Here is a 15,599-nt window from a genome sequence, read left to right as displayed (position 1 = left end):
TCCTTGAGAGCAGACACTGTCTTTTTTACCTTTCTTTGGATCCCCAGCTTTCCATGGTGCCTGGAACAGAGTAAAAAACTAATATGTTTGTGGACTGACTAACTAGCTCCATAGGATTTGTCAAAGCTTAACCTCAACTGGTATAATCTAAGAGAAAACAGGATTACCTCCAGTGGGAGTGGAGGAGAATAGGCATGTATTAAATACCCACTATGTGCCCAGAACTGTGCTAAGCACTTTACAAATATTCCATTTGATAATCCATGATCCTGCCCTCAAGGAGCATACTTCTGAAGAGGGAGACAACATGTACACACAGAAGTATATACAAAATTAACGGAAGGTAATTTAGGGGGAAGGGATTATGCTGGGGGGTGGGGGTGGAGGGGTGTGATAAGGAAAGGCTTCATGTTGAACTGAACTCTGAAGGAAACTGGAGATTCTGGGAAGTAAGGAGGGAGAACATTCCAGGCCAAAGCACGGAGACAGGAAGTGTAGGGCTATGTGTGTGGAAAAGAAAGATGGTTAGCTTGGCCTGATCGTAGAGGGCATAAAAGTGAGTAATATAGGGGCAGCTAGGTGGCGCTGCAGTGGATAAAGCACTGGCCCTGGATTCAGGAAGACCTGAGTTCAAATCCGGCCTCAGACATTTGGCACTTACTAGCTGTGTGACCCTGGACAAGTCACTTAACCCTCATTTCCCCGGGAAAAAAAAAAAGGAAAGAAAAGTGAGCAATATAATAGTGGCTAACATTAATTAAGTGTCTACTATGTGCCAAGAACTGTGCTAAGTGCTTTGCAAATGTTATTTCATTTGATCTTCACAACTACCCTAGGAGAGAGGTGCTGTTAATTGCCTCCATTTTACATTTGAGGAAACTGAGGCAAACAGAGCTTTAAATGGACTTGCCCAGGGTCACATGGCCAATCAGTGTTTGAGGCTGGATTTGAACTCAGATCTTTTGGCCTCCAGGCCCAGTGTTCTATGCACTATGCTACCTAGCTGCATAGTAATATATCATAAGGTTAGAAAGGAAAACTTACTAAGTATATATCCAGACTGAAGTACTCTGAACTCTCCTAAAGGCTTAGCCAATCTGGCCCAGGGCCTTGGATCCACGAGAACAGAATGGTAAAGCATGGAATCTTAGAACTTCCAAGCTAGAAGAAAACCCAGAGTCCAGCTAGCCCAATTTCATCATGGAGCAAATGAAGTTGGCCCAGTGTCAGGTCTAGAGCTCTGATCTCCTGACTCTTAGATCACTATTTTTGTTATATCTTTCTTTCTCAGGGATATGGGTACGCCTTCCACCAATGGCAGCCCCTTCATACTTTCTTATTCTGTATGATCCCTGTATATATCCATTCCATGAATTCCCCATCATGATGAAAGCCTTTCTTTAAGATGTCATGCTTACCGGGGGCAGATAGGTGGCACAGTGGATAAAGCACCGGCCCTGGATTCAGGAGGACCTGAGTTCAAATCCGGCTTCAGACACTTGACACTTACTAGCTGTGTGACCCTGGGCAAGTCACTTAACCCCCATTGCCCCACCAAAAAAAAAAAGATTTCATGCTTACCGATGGAATGTTTAATGAATCCATTAACTTCCACTCTTGCTACCTGACAAGAACACACACACACACACACACACACACACATCTGATCTTCCTATCATATAAGTCCTCAGTGAACTTTTTTTCCCCTTCTCACACTGGTAGGTAAAATATATCCATCATGCATCTTTCCCTCAAAGGTGACACAAAGGGGGATAGTTAGGTGGTGGTGTAGTGGATAAAGCACCTGCCCTGGATTCAAGAGGACCTGAGTTCAAACCTGGCCTCAGACACTTGACACTTACTAGCTGTGTGACCCTGGGCATGTCACTTAACCCCTATTGCCCCACCAAAAAATTGTTATTATTACTATTATTATTATTATCATGGTGACACAAATGATCAGTTTAATTCCTGATAGACTGTGCTGTTCCATAACCCACCAAAGTCTTCCTCCAGTGCCCTGTCATGGTGTAGAGGTGAGCTGGGATTCTTTCAGTCTCAGGAGTGAGGCCTATGCACTTGAAGGTTCTAAGGGGATATCAAGGCTTTGAAGATGAAGTTGGCTGTCTGTGGGCAAGCCTATCCCCTCCATGGAAGGCTGGTTCTAGGTGAAAAGGTCTTGGATGTGGGGACCCAGGAAAAAGATAAAACTACAAAATGGCCCCCACCCTCCACTACACCATACTTATTAAAAGATGGTACATAGCAGCTAATAAAGAACCCAGAATTTGGAATCAGAAAGATTTGAGTTCAAATCCTTCCTCAAGACAGCAGGTTGGGGTGGGGGTGGGGGTGGGGGTGGGGGTGGGGGAATAGGGGCATAGGCACACTAGAGCCTTCAGCCATAGTGGAACTGGATTCTCTTCTGGGTCACAGGGCAAATTGGCTTGCAGACCAGATCACAGAACATCCTACCACCTTGGGCGCCCTGGAAGCAGTGCCCCACTTTAAGAAGTTAAAAGTCAAGAACTAGGCTGGCAAAATGAGCAAACAGAAAATAATGCTGACCCTAGAAAGTTTCTTTGGTGACAAGCAAGATCAAAATACACCCTCAGAAGAAGATAACAAAGTCAAAGCTCCTACATAAAGCCATGATCAAGGAAAGAGCTTAGACATCATCTTCCAAAAAACTGTCAGGGAAAATTGCCCTGATATTCTAGAAGCAGAAGGTAAAATAGAAATTGAAAGAATCCACCAATCACCTCCTGAAAGAGATCCCCAAATGAAAAATTTACAGGAATGTTATAGCCAAATTTCAGAGCTCCCAAGTCAAGGAGAAAATATTGCAAACAGCTAGAAAGAAACAATTCAAGTATTGTGGAGCCACAGTCAGGATAACACAAGATCTAGCAGCTTCTACATTAAAACACCAGAGGGACTGAAATATAATATTCCAGAGGGAAAAGGAACTGGCATTACAACCAAGAATCACCTACCCAGCAAAATCAAATATAATCTTTCACGGGGGAAAAATGGGAATTCAATGAAAGAGAGGACTTAAAGGCATTTGTGATTAAAAGACTTGAGCTGAATAGAAAATTTGACTTTCAAATATAAGACCCTAGAGAAACATAAGAAGTTAAACAGGAAAAAATAAATCATATGGTATATTAAAAGGTTAAACTGTTTATGTTCCTATATGAGAAGATGATACTTGTAACTCATAAGAACTTTCTCATTATTAGGGTAGTTGAATGGAGTCTATTTAGACAGAGGTGTGACTCACAGGTGAGTTCAATATGAAGGGATGATATCTTTAAAAAATAAAATTAAGGGGTGACAGAGGAATGTACTGGGAGAAAGAGAAAGGGAGAGATGGAATGGGGTAAAGTATCTCACATAAAAGAAGCAAGAAAAAGCTTATGAAGTGGAGGGGAAGATGGGAGAGGTATGGAGGAGTGAGTGAGCCTTATTCTCATCAGAATTGGCTCAAAGAGCCAATGCACACTCAATTGGGTAGAGTAATATATCTTAGCCTGCAATAAAGTAGGAAGAGAAGGGGATAAGGGGGAGAGGTGAAAGAAGGGAGGGAATATTGGGGGAGGGGGCAGTCAGAAGCCAAACATGGGGTGAAAGAAAATAGAAAATAGATTAAAAGAATGTAGAAATATGTTTAATGTGATTGTACATATACAACCTATATCAGACTGCTTTCTGTCTTGGGGAGGAGGGAAGGAACGGAGGAGGAGGAGAAAAAAAATTTGGAACTAAAAATCCAGTGAAAACAAATGTTGAAAACTATCCTTATATGTAATATGTAACTGGAAAATAATAATAAAAAAGAAAATAGAGTAAATATCATGGGGACGGTATAGGATGGAGGGAAACAGCAATAGTAACTGCGAAAAAAATTTGAAGCAAAGGCAAGAGCACAATGTAAGATGCTGATGACAATGATGAAGATGATGATAAAACATATGGCACTTTGCTGGGCTATTGTGAAGAAAATTCTTTGTCAGGTATAAGGTACTATATATATATGTTAGCTATTATTGTTGTTGCAATAATCAACATCATGGGTTTATAGTAAGGAAATCTCTCTTTAAAGTACTATATAAATGTAGTTTACTATAAAAAAAAAGATGAGCAGGATGCTATCAGAAAAACCTGGAAAGACTTACATGAGTTGATGCAAAGTGAAATGTACTGTATGCAAAATAACAGCAATATTGTAAGATGATCTGCTGTGAATGACTTAGTTATTTTCAGAAATACAATGATCCAAGACCACCCTGAAGGACTTATGAAAAATGCAACCCATCTACAGAGAAGGAACTAATGGTATCTGAATACAGACTGAAGCATAATTTTTTGTTAGTTCCTTTTTCTAAAGTTTTTTTGTCTGTTTTCTTTTACAACCTAATGTGGAAATGTTTTGCATGACTACACATATATAACTTATATTGAATTGCTTAAGTTCTTAAAGGGGGGTAGGGAAGGAGGGGGAAGAGGATCTAGGCCACAAAGTTTTAAAAATCGATTTTAAAATTTGTTTTTACATGTAATTTGGGAAAATAAAATTCTAAATAAATAAAGGGCATGAACAACCAGTCTTCTGATTATAGGAAGCTGATATCCCCCAACCAGAACAACCAGAAGAAGTCAAAACTATCAAGTTACATGAAAAAAGTGTTATAAGTCACTAATGATTAGAGAAATGCGAATTAAAACAATTCTGAGATACTACCTCACACCTATCAGATTGGCTAACATGACAGAAAAGGAAAATGAAAAATGTTGGTGAGGATATGGGAAAATTGGGACACTAATGCCACTGGTAGAGTTGTAAACTAGTCCAAACATTCTGGAGAATAATTTGGAACTATGCCCAAAGGACTATAAAACTCTTTGACCCAATAATACTACTAGGTCTGTACCCCCAAAAGATGAAAGATAAAGAAAAAGGAACTATCTGTATAAAATATTCATAGTAGCTCTTTTGTGATGGCAAAAAATGGAAATTGATGGGTGCCTACCAACTGGGGAATAGCTGAACAAGTTGTGGTATGTGGTTGTGATGGAATACTATTGTACCATAAGAAATTATGATGGGGGTGGTTTCATAAATGTGAATTACTGAAAAAAAAAGGCAGTAGCTCTGGCAAGTCATTTAACTTCTCTCAGCCTCAGTTTCTTCATCTACAAAATGTGGCTAATAATAGCACCTGCCTCACAGGGCATTCCTGAGGCTATATCTATGCATACATACACAGACATATATATATATATACATATATATAGAGAGAGAGTTATAGCTATAGATATATACATATATGTGTATATGCATATATATGTATATGTCTGCATATGTGTATATCTGTGTGTGTATATGCATACACACACGCACACACACACGCGCGCGCGTGCGCACATATACAGAGAGAGAAAATGCTATCCTTGATCAGGATAATGAGAATGAGCTGGAAAAATTAACTGTGATGGAGGGAACTGTAAAGTGAGAGCCAGTTGTTGTGATGGAGAGCTTTAATTATCCACACATAAAATAACAGAATACCTTTTGAATATGAACTGAGTAGAGGCAGTTGGGGGATATCAGCTTCCTATAATCAGAAGGTTTAAGAACCCCATGAGGTCATTATTCAACAATCACTTCTTGGGTTTCTACTCTGTACTAGGAGCTGAGGATGTGAAGAAAGAACTAGAACATTCACTTTCTTCTAGGATGTCACACACTCTACTGTAGTAGAGAGAATAGTGGCTTTACAGCAGAGGCAGAGCAACTCTTTGTACTACCACCAAATCCTTAGAGATTCACCAGAGATGAAAAATATACCTCTGTGCACATATATGGGCATATTTTTGTTGTTGAATCATTTTAGTCATGTCTGACTCTTTCTGACACCATTTGGGGTTTTCTTGGTAAAGATACTAACTAGGGGCAGCTAGGTGGCGCAGTGGATAGAGCACCGGCCCTGGATTCAGGAGTACCTGAGTTCAAATCCGGCCTCAGACACTTAACACTTACTAGCTGTGTGACCCTGGGCAAGTCACTTAACCCCAATTGCCTCACTAAGAAAAAAAAAAAAAAGATACTAACTAGATAGGCCCAGCATTCTATCCACTGTGCCACATTGCTGCCTACACACACACATACGTATACATGAGTGTATGTATGTGTGCATGTATACACACACACATGTATATACATTGTGCATATGCACATGTATGAGTGTGTGCAAACATACACGTGTATATGCACACAGGTATATATGTATTGTGTATATATGTGTGTATATGTATTGTGTGTTTATACACATCCTGTCATAATTTATATCCTGTTATTTCTGCTGGGGAAGGGGAGTTTCTTCATTGACATAGAGCTACATCAGGGTACTGAGACTAGAGAAGTTAAATGATTGTCTGAGGAAGATTTGAACCCAGATCCACAAACAAATTTGATGTCTAACCCACTATACTGGGCTGCCTCATTTGAGAGTCGACAATTTGGAATGGCATTCACTCTGCATCTGTGCACCAGATGATGATACACAGTGTTCTAAAGGAAAAAGAAAATCAAACCAAACCAAACCTTGTTGTTTACTTGTCCATGGCTGAGAGCAAAGTCCGAATCTGAAGTTTGTATGCTAAAGACCCTGCTCTCCACACTACTCCCAAATCAAATCAGTGAAACCAGGTAGCTTCTTAAGAAAGAAAAGACTCACCAGCCTTTGGATGTTTAGATGATGTTGAAAAGTCTAATAAATTTGGAAGACATCCATTCACCCATTCCAGAGCAACAGAATTAATCCTTCTTTAACGCCTGAGGACACTACAGGGTCCAAAGCAAGCACCAGAGTTAATCAATGAGAACCATCGAATCATAGAATTTTAGGTGGGGGATAAAAACATACATACATATAAGCTATTCTACCAATTAATCTGTGGCCTCCAGGAAGCAAAAAGGACACCTAATTCCTTCCTCTCCAAGAAACAGCACCTACACTTGGATACCTTTTCTAATAACAGAGGAAATGCTATCTACCTTGACCAGAGCACTGCCCTAATGATCCAGGTTCTCTGAGATTTAATTCTCTCTGGAGCTTTAATCTCCCATCTTCAGAATGAGATTAATACCGGATCTATGGAGAGGGCTTAAAGTATTCTCCAAGCAAGGGAAAAGCAGATGAACTTTCACTGAAACTCGCGTGCTCAGGCTCCTTTCTCTTTCTTTAAAAAAGATTTCTTATGAGGAGTCTCATTTAAAGGGTTATTTAGGGAATGAGGCTGAATAATACAAACATCTCAGCTCACGATTTCTCAAGCTTCTATCAACAGACAAAACCCTGATTTGGAGGTAGCAGGGAAATATTGTTAATTCTGTTGTATGCTTTTCCCTTAAAGGAAAAAGAGTTGGAATAGCTGAATAGGACTTTTTTTTTTTTTTTTTTTTTTGAAATTGACAACTGTCATCATCAGAACTTTAAAATGACATAGCAATGAGGGCCCCCTCAGCACCTCAGTGGGCCCTAGTTAGCCCCTTCTCTTGCCTTAACCTCCAACTTGCTAGTCAATGAAATCTATCCCCTCTGGAGAGACAGAGAGAGAATGAGAGACAGAGAGACAGAGAGAGACAGAGAAAGATAGAGACAGAGAGAGACAGAGAGAGAATATTCATGGATGACAATTTCCAACACGGAGCCATAATAATTAGAATAACTGGTGGAAAATGCTGACACCAGTGGGGTCTAAAGAAAAAGTGACCCCATAGAATTTCAAGAATGAGAAGGGACCTCAGAGATAACCTAGTCTAACCCATATGTAGACAAAAATCCCTTCGACATCATCTGGCACAAGTGACCACTTGTTTTTTTCTTGATGACCTCTGGTGATGGGGGAGACCCACTGTTACCTCTGAAGACAGCACATTCCACTTGTTATAATTGTTAGAAAGTTAGGTATTATGTTATTGTAAGTAAGAGATTAACATTAGTTAGAAATTAATAACATTAGTTGGAAGTACATGAGATGTTAGCATGGATTATGTATGGGAATGGAAATGGGGTCACACATAAAAGAAATTGAATTGTTGAGATATATAACTAGATGCAAAAAAAATTTAAGGTAAAAAAATGGGACACTAAATTATGTTGATTGAGACTGATCGAGTGAATAAGTCTTCCCTGTACTGTGCATTTTGGGGAGAGTCCTGACCATACTGAGCCAATATCCCCCCAACTCAACAAGGCAGCTCTATCCTCCATGCATTTTTTTTTTGCGGGGCAATGAGGGTTAAGTGACTTGCCCAGGGTCACACAGCTAGTAAATGTCAAGTGTCTGAAGCCGAATTTGAACTCAGGTCCTCCTGAATCCAGGGCCGGTGCTTTATCCTCTGTGCCACCTAGCTGCCCCCCCTCCATGCATTCTTATAAGATGTTGTCCATGTAAGTCTTACTCATGTCTGCCTTTCTTCAGAAAGGCCTTATCTTCCTTCAGGGATGTCCTCCTCTGACCTTCTCCAGGTCACCTTCCTTGGTTAGGCTAACTTTTCCTTCTCAAATATTCCTAGAGGACTTTGTCTTGATTTTTCCTTTGTCTCTATCTCTCACTTCTTTGACACTGATGACCCATGCATGTTAAAACTCTGCCCCACCCCCACCCCTAACAGAATGGATGCACCTTGAGGGCAATGACTATTTTATTTTTTGTCTTTCTGACCACAGGGCCTAGCACAGCTGTTTGCACAGAGTATAGGATTAATGATTAAATTGAAGTGAATTGCTCTCTGTGGGCATGACCAAGCCTTAGCTCCTCCTCCTCCACATACTGTCTCTAATTATGTTTTTAGGTGAAAGGCCTTTTTTTTTTTTTTTAAGTGAGGCAATTGGGGTTAAGTGACTTGCCCAGAGTCACACAGCTAGTAAGTGTTAAGTGTCTGAGGCCAGATTTGAACTCAGGTACTCCTGAATCTAGGGCTGGTGCTCTATCCACTGCACCATCTAGCCCCTGGTGAGAGGCTTTTTTAACCCTGAGAGGAAGGTTGATGTAGTATAGAGAGGGCTAGACATTGGATCAGGAAGATCTGGGTCTGAATCCTGCCTTAGACACTTACTAGCTGGACCCTTTATAAGTCATTTTAATTCTGTTTGCCTCACTTTTCTCATCAATGAAATGGAAATAATCAGTGAACAAACAAGCATTTACTGAATACCTTCCATGGGTCAGAAACAGTACTAGATGCTGGGGATAATAATAGGATGTAACTCACAGGGCTGTTGTGAGGGTGAAGTACAATAAGATGCTTACAGTTTCATCCAGAGGCAACCTGATGCAAGAGATGGGGCACTTACTGGACCCGGAGTTAGGAAGACCAGAGTTCAGTTCCTGCCTTAGACTTTAAGATGAAGAAACTGAGGCACAGGGAGGTTACATTACCTAGGCTGAAATAGCTATTTCATGTTTAAAATGGCAGGGTTGGGGGCAGCGAGGTGGCACAGTAGATAGAGCACCGGCCTTGGATTCAGGAGGACCCGAGTTCAAATTCGGCCTCAGACACTTGACACTTACTAGCTGTGTGACCCTGGGCAAGTCACTTAACCCTCATTACCCTGCAAAATTTTTTTTAATGGAGGGGTTGGATGATGTGACAGCCTTCCAGCTCTAAATATAGGGTCCTATGACATAGCAGAAGAATTTCCCCAGTCCTACCATTCCTAGGCAGGTGATTCCATACCAGGAGAGTGAAGTTTATACTCAGTAGGCAGGAAAAAGAAGCTTAGGCCAAGGGAAAATGCTCTCAATTCACAATCCTCCAACCCATGGACTATAGAAGAGATTCCTCTTTCTAAAGATGGAAATTGAGTTGTTTTTATAGAAAGACAGATAGGCAAAGAAGCTGGATTTTTTTCTATTCATTTCTTTAATTTTATTTCATGTTCCTTCAGACAGAAGGCTGGCTCAAACTCTGTGGTCCTGTGACTTATTTATTTCATTGCCTGAAAAGACAGACTTTTGTTCCAATGATTTTTTGTCATAGAGAGTGATGGGTTAGCAAAATGAGAGTCATGTTGCTTGAATTAACTACATAAGTGGCCTGGGACTTGTGACATTTGGAGTACCTTCGAGGGTTTTCTAATAACAATACACTTTAGTCCTTGTTGCTGGTAAATGAATGAATGCCCTTTGTTATTTTCCATTATTTTCTTCTACTAGCTATCAATAAAGTGAAACAATAAAAACCCACAGTGCTGTAGTTTAGAACACTTCTTGGATATTAGATGGCACTAGTATCCATTAAAAGCTCACTTGGATACCTCAGCATAGTGTGGAGTCCAATTTGGGGTTCTGGAAGGCAGGGAGTCTTCCAAGCTGGAAAGTCTATAAATAGGGGTCCATAAATGTACTCTTATGTACAGGTCTGCCACCTGAGGACAAGTCTAGTCAAGTCTAGAAAGGCTTATCACCACAAGGTGATCATTTGTTTGGGTCATACATATTTATGAAACCATAGATATCTTGGATTCTTGATGTAACGATTGGAATGACGCCACCTGCTGGAGACTTACTGTAGAAGAGTTCCACCCATGAAGCAAAGGTCTTTGAGGGCAAGACCAGGAGTCTTTTCTTTGGCGTCAGGAAGTGACGCGGGCTAGTGGGAGGAGGAAGGAAGAGACTGGCGCTCACTCTGACGCTCTTTCCTGGGGACTCTGGCAGAGAAGGGAGCTAGAAATGCGCTCTCCCTTTAATTGATAGGAATCTAGGCCTTTCTCTCTCTCTTTATCAAATTCTTATTCTCCTTAATAAACGCTTAAAAGTCTAACTCTTGCTAAAGCTTATAATTTATTGGCGACCACTCATTAGATATTTTAGACAGACTAGCTAGAATTTTAGCCCTTAACATTGAGAACCTGCTTCCCTTCAGATAAGATCTATCTAGGACCACCAGGCCTTCTAGTCGGCCTGCCTCTATAGCCTACAGTCCTCTGGAATGCTCATTTTAGCTATTTTTGTTAGTAGCCTTAGTGCCTCTGTGTCATGCCACGTCCCCCTTCCCACTCTCCCCCAGTCCTTGGGACTTCTGGGCCTTGACTTCCTCCCTGAAGATGAACTTTCTTTTTTGTGTTGTCTAAGCTATTCAGAATATGAATTCCTTGAGAGAAAGGACTATCTCAATTTTTTCTTTTTCTTTTTTTTTTTTGTGAGGCAATGAGGGGTAAGTGACTTGCCCAGGGTCACACAGCTAGTAATTGTCAAGTGTCTGAGTCTGGATTTGAACTCAGGTCCTCCTGAATCCAGAGCCAGTGCTTTATCCACTGCACCACCTAGCTGCCCCTTAATTTTTCTACGTATACCCCAGAGTAGTATAGTGCTTGGCACATACTGCTTAATAAATGTGTTTTTTTCATTCATTCATTCATTCATTCATTCATTCATTCATTCATTCATTCATCTATCTATCCATCCATTCATTCATTCATTCATCCATTCTTTCACTTACCAGTCTTCTAGACTCCAAGCATTAACTTGGAATCATCTCTCTTCCAACATCCAGTCTACCAGTTCTTCCTCCATAAAATTTCCTGGACTATATATAAAATATATATTTATAGCAAGCACTTTACATACTTTCTCTTACTTGATATCTAAGCTAAACTAAAGCAACAACCAATTTCCTTACCTCTCAACTTCTCTCCAGTCTGCTCCAAACATCAAAGGATGCTGAAGTCCTTATCCTGGCAAGCATTGCTTCTCTGGTCTCTGAATTCCTAAGGTATTCCGGCAGCTCTCAGAAGTTGACAAAAGTATACTTACCACTGAACAGATACCTCCCACCGTCCTGCTTTCCTTTCTTCCTTCATTGATCCTGAAACTGGGCTATGGTCCTAAGAAAATATTGGAACAGCTCACAGTGAATTTCAGCATGCTGAGTTACTTAAGTATAACACCACTTCCCCTACCTCACTATTCTCCAAGGTCTCAGGATTCTCTCTCTTCTTTTGTTGTTTCTGTCAACCAAGGTTAAGGGGGGGGGAGGGGAAACTCCTGCAATGATAACTGACCCACCTAAACAAATCTATCCATGGAGAGCTGGAAAGATATGGAATCCCCTGCTTTCACGGACCAGTATCAAGTTCTACCATAACAAAGACACAACCTGGTGGAACATCTCTGACTGGTAGAGATGCAAATTTGGGTTGAAAAACCCCAAGCTCATCTTCACATGAAATAAAACTGGAGGTGAATGCTAGAGTTTTTGCAAAAATTAACTCAATGAAATTCACAATTTTGCCACATCCTACAATAAATGTGGAGCGAATTAAAAGATTAATTCACATGGCTAGCTGTTCTTTGTGTCTCCCCATCATGGGACACAGGATAGGTTTGCTTACAACTTAACAATACACTTCCTTCTGAGCTTCCCAGAGAACCAAGCCCTCTCCTTGAGCACTGTCCAGCAGCGTTTTCAAAGTTATCCTAAATCCTCAAAAGGCTTTTGTTCTTCAGATAAAGAAAATATTTCTAGCCTTTCAGGGTGTCAGAATTTCTGAAGCTGGAAATTAGTTCTTGAAAGGAATCCAAACATTAGGGACATTTTAGAAGGAAAAAAACGACTGAGGGGCGGGGGGAGGTTTCTTTATTTCTAAGGGTAATTGGTAGACCTTTATCTGTTTTGCTAATAACATACACTGAGAGTATTAATTAAAATATGAGCCAGGGCTTTCTCCTTCTTGGCCATGCCAGGGGGTGGGATGGTCTTTGTTCATTTCAGCTCTCCTGATAGAAGACAGCCATCGATTTGGCAGGTATTCATTTTGTTTCTTCCTACCGCTTCCAGAGCTTGACGTATTATTTGTCAGGAGCTCTTTGAAAGATCTGCAAAGTATTATTAAAGTACTTGATCTGTTCTCAGCGCAGCACAGCTTTTGTCTAATTTACTTTTTCTCTGTGCAATCGACATTAGAGAGTCATTGATAAAAGCAAGCTTACAACTTTATTGTTTAGCCTGATTTACTTGCTGTCATGACCAGTGTTTTCTGACTAGTATCTTGAGATGTCGATGCGATCAACAATTCCATTAAAGGACACGTGACCTGTCTTTGTCAGACATCAGGGATGTGAAAGGAGACAGTGGGTTTGAGATTTTAAGGAGTTCACCCTCATAAACAACTGGAACCTTTAGAACCTTTAGAAGTGAGAAAGACTTTTTTTTTTTAGGTCAGGCAATTGGGGTTAAGTGACTTGCCCAGGGTCACACAACTAGTAAGTGTTAAGTGTCTGAGGCCGGATTTGAACTCAGGTACTCCTGACTCCACGGCTGGTGCTTATCCACTGGAGAAAGACTCTTGACTCTCATCATAGACTCCAAGACTTATATGCTAACTTTGGGCAAGTCGCTTGTCCTCTTGGGGCCTCATTTTCCTGACTGTCAAACAAAGGGGTAGGCTAAATAACCACTAAGATCCCTTCCAGCTCTAAGTCTCTGACCCTATGATATCTTCCCTCTTCTGAATGTTACTGCCTTCGGTCATAGATAGACTCATCACCTCTGTGGGATCCCAGTTTTTCCTTGAGATTGTTCCAAATCCCATATACAAGACACACTGTCTATTTTCTATCCCAGGGTATCCATAAAAATACGAAAGAGGAAGAAATAGATCATAAGGTTGTAGCAGGAGTGGTCTTAAGATGCATGTGCTCTGGTTCCATGGGAATGGACAGAGTCATTGGCTTCTAGATGATACCAAGGTGACATAGCAACTCCTGATGCTCTGTCCTACACCTAGCAGATGTGTCAGAGAGGATTGGCTATTAAGCCTTATGGGGACAGATTCTTATGGGGAAATCTAACACATTCTTTTGTAGAAAAGCTCTATCTTCCACTCTTCTTCAGGCTCCCCTCCCTTGGGAAAGATTCTGTGACCATTCTGCTTTGGATTCCCTCTTCCCCACCCCAGGAACACAGGACAGAGAGAACATGGGCTTGCTGGGTGAATCTGAGACTATACTTTAGGCCCATGGCTGCCCCTTTTATTGAAATGTTTCTTTCTCTAAGTCCAGGTCATCAAACAGCAATCCTGAGAAATGGACATCTCCAGTCACATGATAACTTCATGAATGTGAGGTCAAGAGGTTGCAAATTGCCAGTGGCAGATTCTTCTGGCAACCATATCACATCTCTGAGAAGATGACCACTGACAGAATCATCCTGAACCTGATGGGACTAAAGAATTGGTCATAAAATCTGGCCTTATGAGGTACAGATCGATGTTGTTCAGCAGTTGTCTTTATCACCTAGGAGCAGATAACAGGTATAAGAAGACAGAAGGGGCGATAAGCTTAATCCCCTCTCTGTAAGGAAGCAAGAGAATTCAGGCTCCATGTAAGTCTGTACCTGAACCCCCTTTTTTAGAAAGGGTTTCCTGGGCTTCAAGTCACAAGATCAAAAGTTCCAACCTGGAAGGGCTCTTTGGTTCAAGTCTCCCTTGCTTTACAGATGCGGAAAGTGAAACCCAAACTGATAAGCAACTTGCTTAAGGTCACAGAGAGGGGAAGGAGGGATGGGAATCTGTCTTCTGACTACCAATCTAGGAATAGTACCGGCTATACTCCCAAGAAAGCAATGTCTAGACTGGATCCAAGGAATGAAGCGGAGACTATATTGATCAGTCTTCTAACACACAAACTGTCCATTAAAAACAATCTGAATGATGTTATTACATAATAAATATGGGGACCCAGGTCACTGATTGAAAAGACTTGTATCTCTGCATTACCCAGCACACCATCTGCCTTCTTTCTAAGTATTCCCCACATCCCTGATCCCTTTCATTTGACCTTTAGGTAACAAATCACCTCTCTGAGACATGACTTTTTTCTGCTCTTTTCAATGGCCTCTTAAGGCAGGCTGCAGTGTAATAGATATTGACAAATGGTGTGGCTATGCATCACTGAGGATGACCTGAGAATTTTAAACATCTTGAAGGTATTGAGTTTACTCAGCCATATAATAATAATTATACTTGGGCAGTGTAATAGACTACTCTGGGAATCGGCAAACTGAAAGGAGCAAGTTCAGCAGTGAGTCTATGCCTCTGCCTCCAAGCAGATTTTTACTAAGGCACAGAGATCTGCAGCTGGTTTCTCTTTCTTCTCCTTTCTCTTAATTTTGAGGGCTCCACTGGGCTCCATCCTCAGTCCTCTGTGTTTCTTGTACCGCTGTCTCCCCTCAAAAAATAACTGGATTCTCTTCCTCCCATACCTAATTAAGTTCATGTTAACCCCATCCTATCTGTCAGCCAACATCCTTAGGGATCATCTTTGACTTTTCCCTTTCTTGATCCCTTATGCCCCCACAAGTCACCAGGAACTACTGAACCTCCCTTCAAGATGTCCCTCACCCTCTCCCTGGACTTTCGCAGTCCAGGCCCTTATCTCCTCATAACAGGACTTCTGCAATAAGCTAGTTTCCCTACCTCCAGTGTCTCCTCCCACTAACCAAGCTTGCTACGCCCAAAGGAATCTTCCAGTGTTACCATTTCATCATGCCAGCACTCTCCTGTTCAGAAAGCCTTCAAATGAGG

General features: G+C 41.1%; 1 protein-coding gene across 3 annotated transcripts in view; it reads right to left on the bottom strand.

Annotated features, from left to right (window-relative positions):
- The window catches only part of LOC122734204 (casein kinase I-like), a 98,176-nt gene that overhangs the window by 56,438 nt on the left and 26,139 nt on the right, over window positions 1-15,599 (bottom strand). For 2 of the 3 annotated variants that reach the window (XM_043974951.1, XM_043974949.1), the window contains exon 2: window positions 11,696-11,900. The gene's annotated coding sequence lies outside the window, so the exon portion shown is untranslated. Of the gene's footprint in view, window positions 1-11,515; window positions 11,603-11,695; window positions 11,901-15,599 lie in introns of all 3 variants that reach the window. The other variant, XM_043974950.1, reaches the window with a different exon arrangement.

This window comes from Dromiciops gliroides, chromosome X (genome assembly GCF_019393635.1).
Source record: "Dromiciops gliroides isolate mDroGli1 chromosome X, mDroGli1.pri, whole genome shotgun sequence".
In the NCBI taxonomy this organism is placed as follows: Eukaryota; Metazoa; Chordata; class Mammalia; order Microbiotheria; family Microbiotheriidae; genus Dromiciops; species Dromiciops gliroides.
Note: the sequence above shows the minus strand (reverse complement) of the source record. Positions and strands in the feature narration are given on the sequence as shown.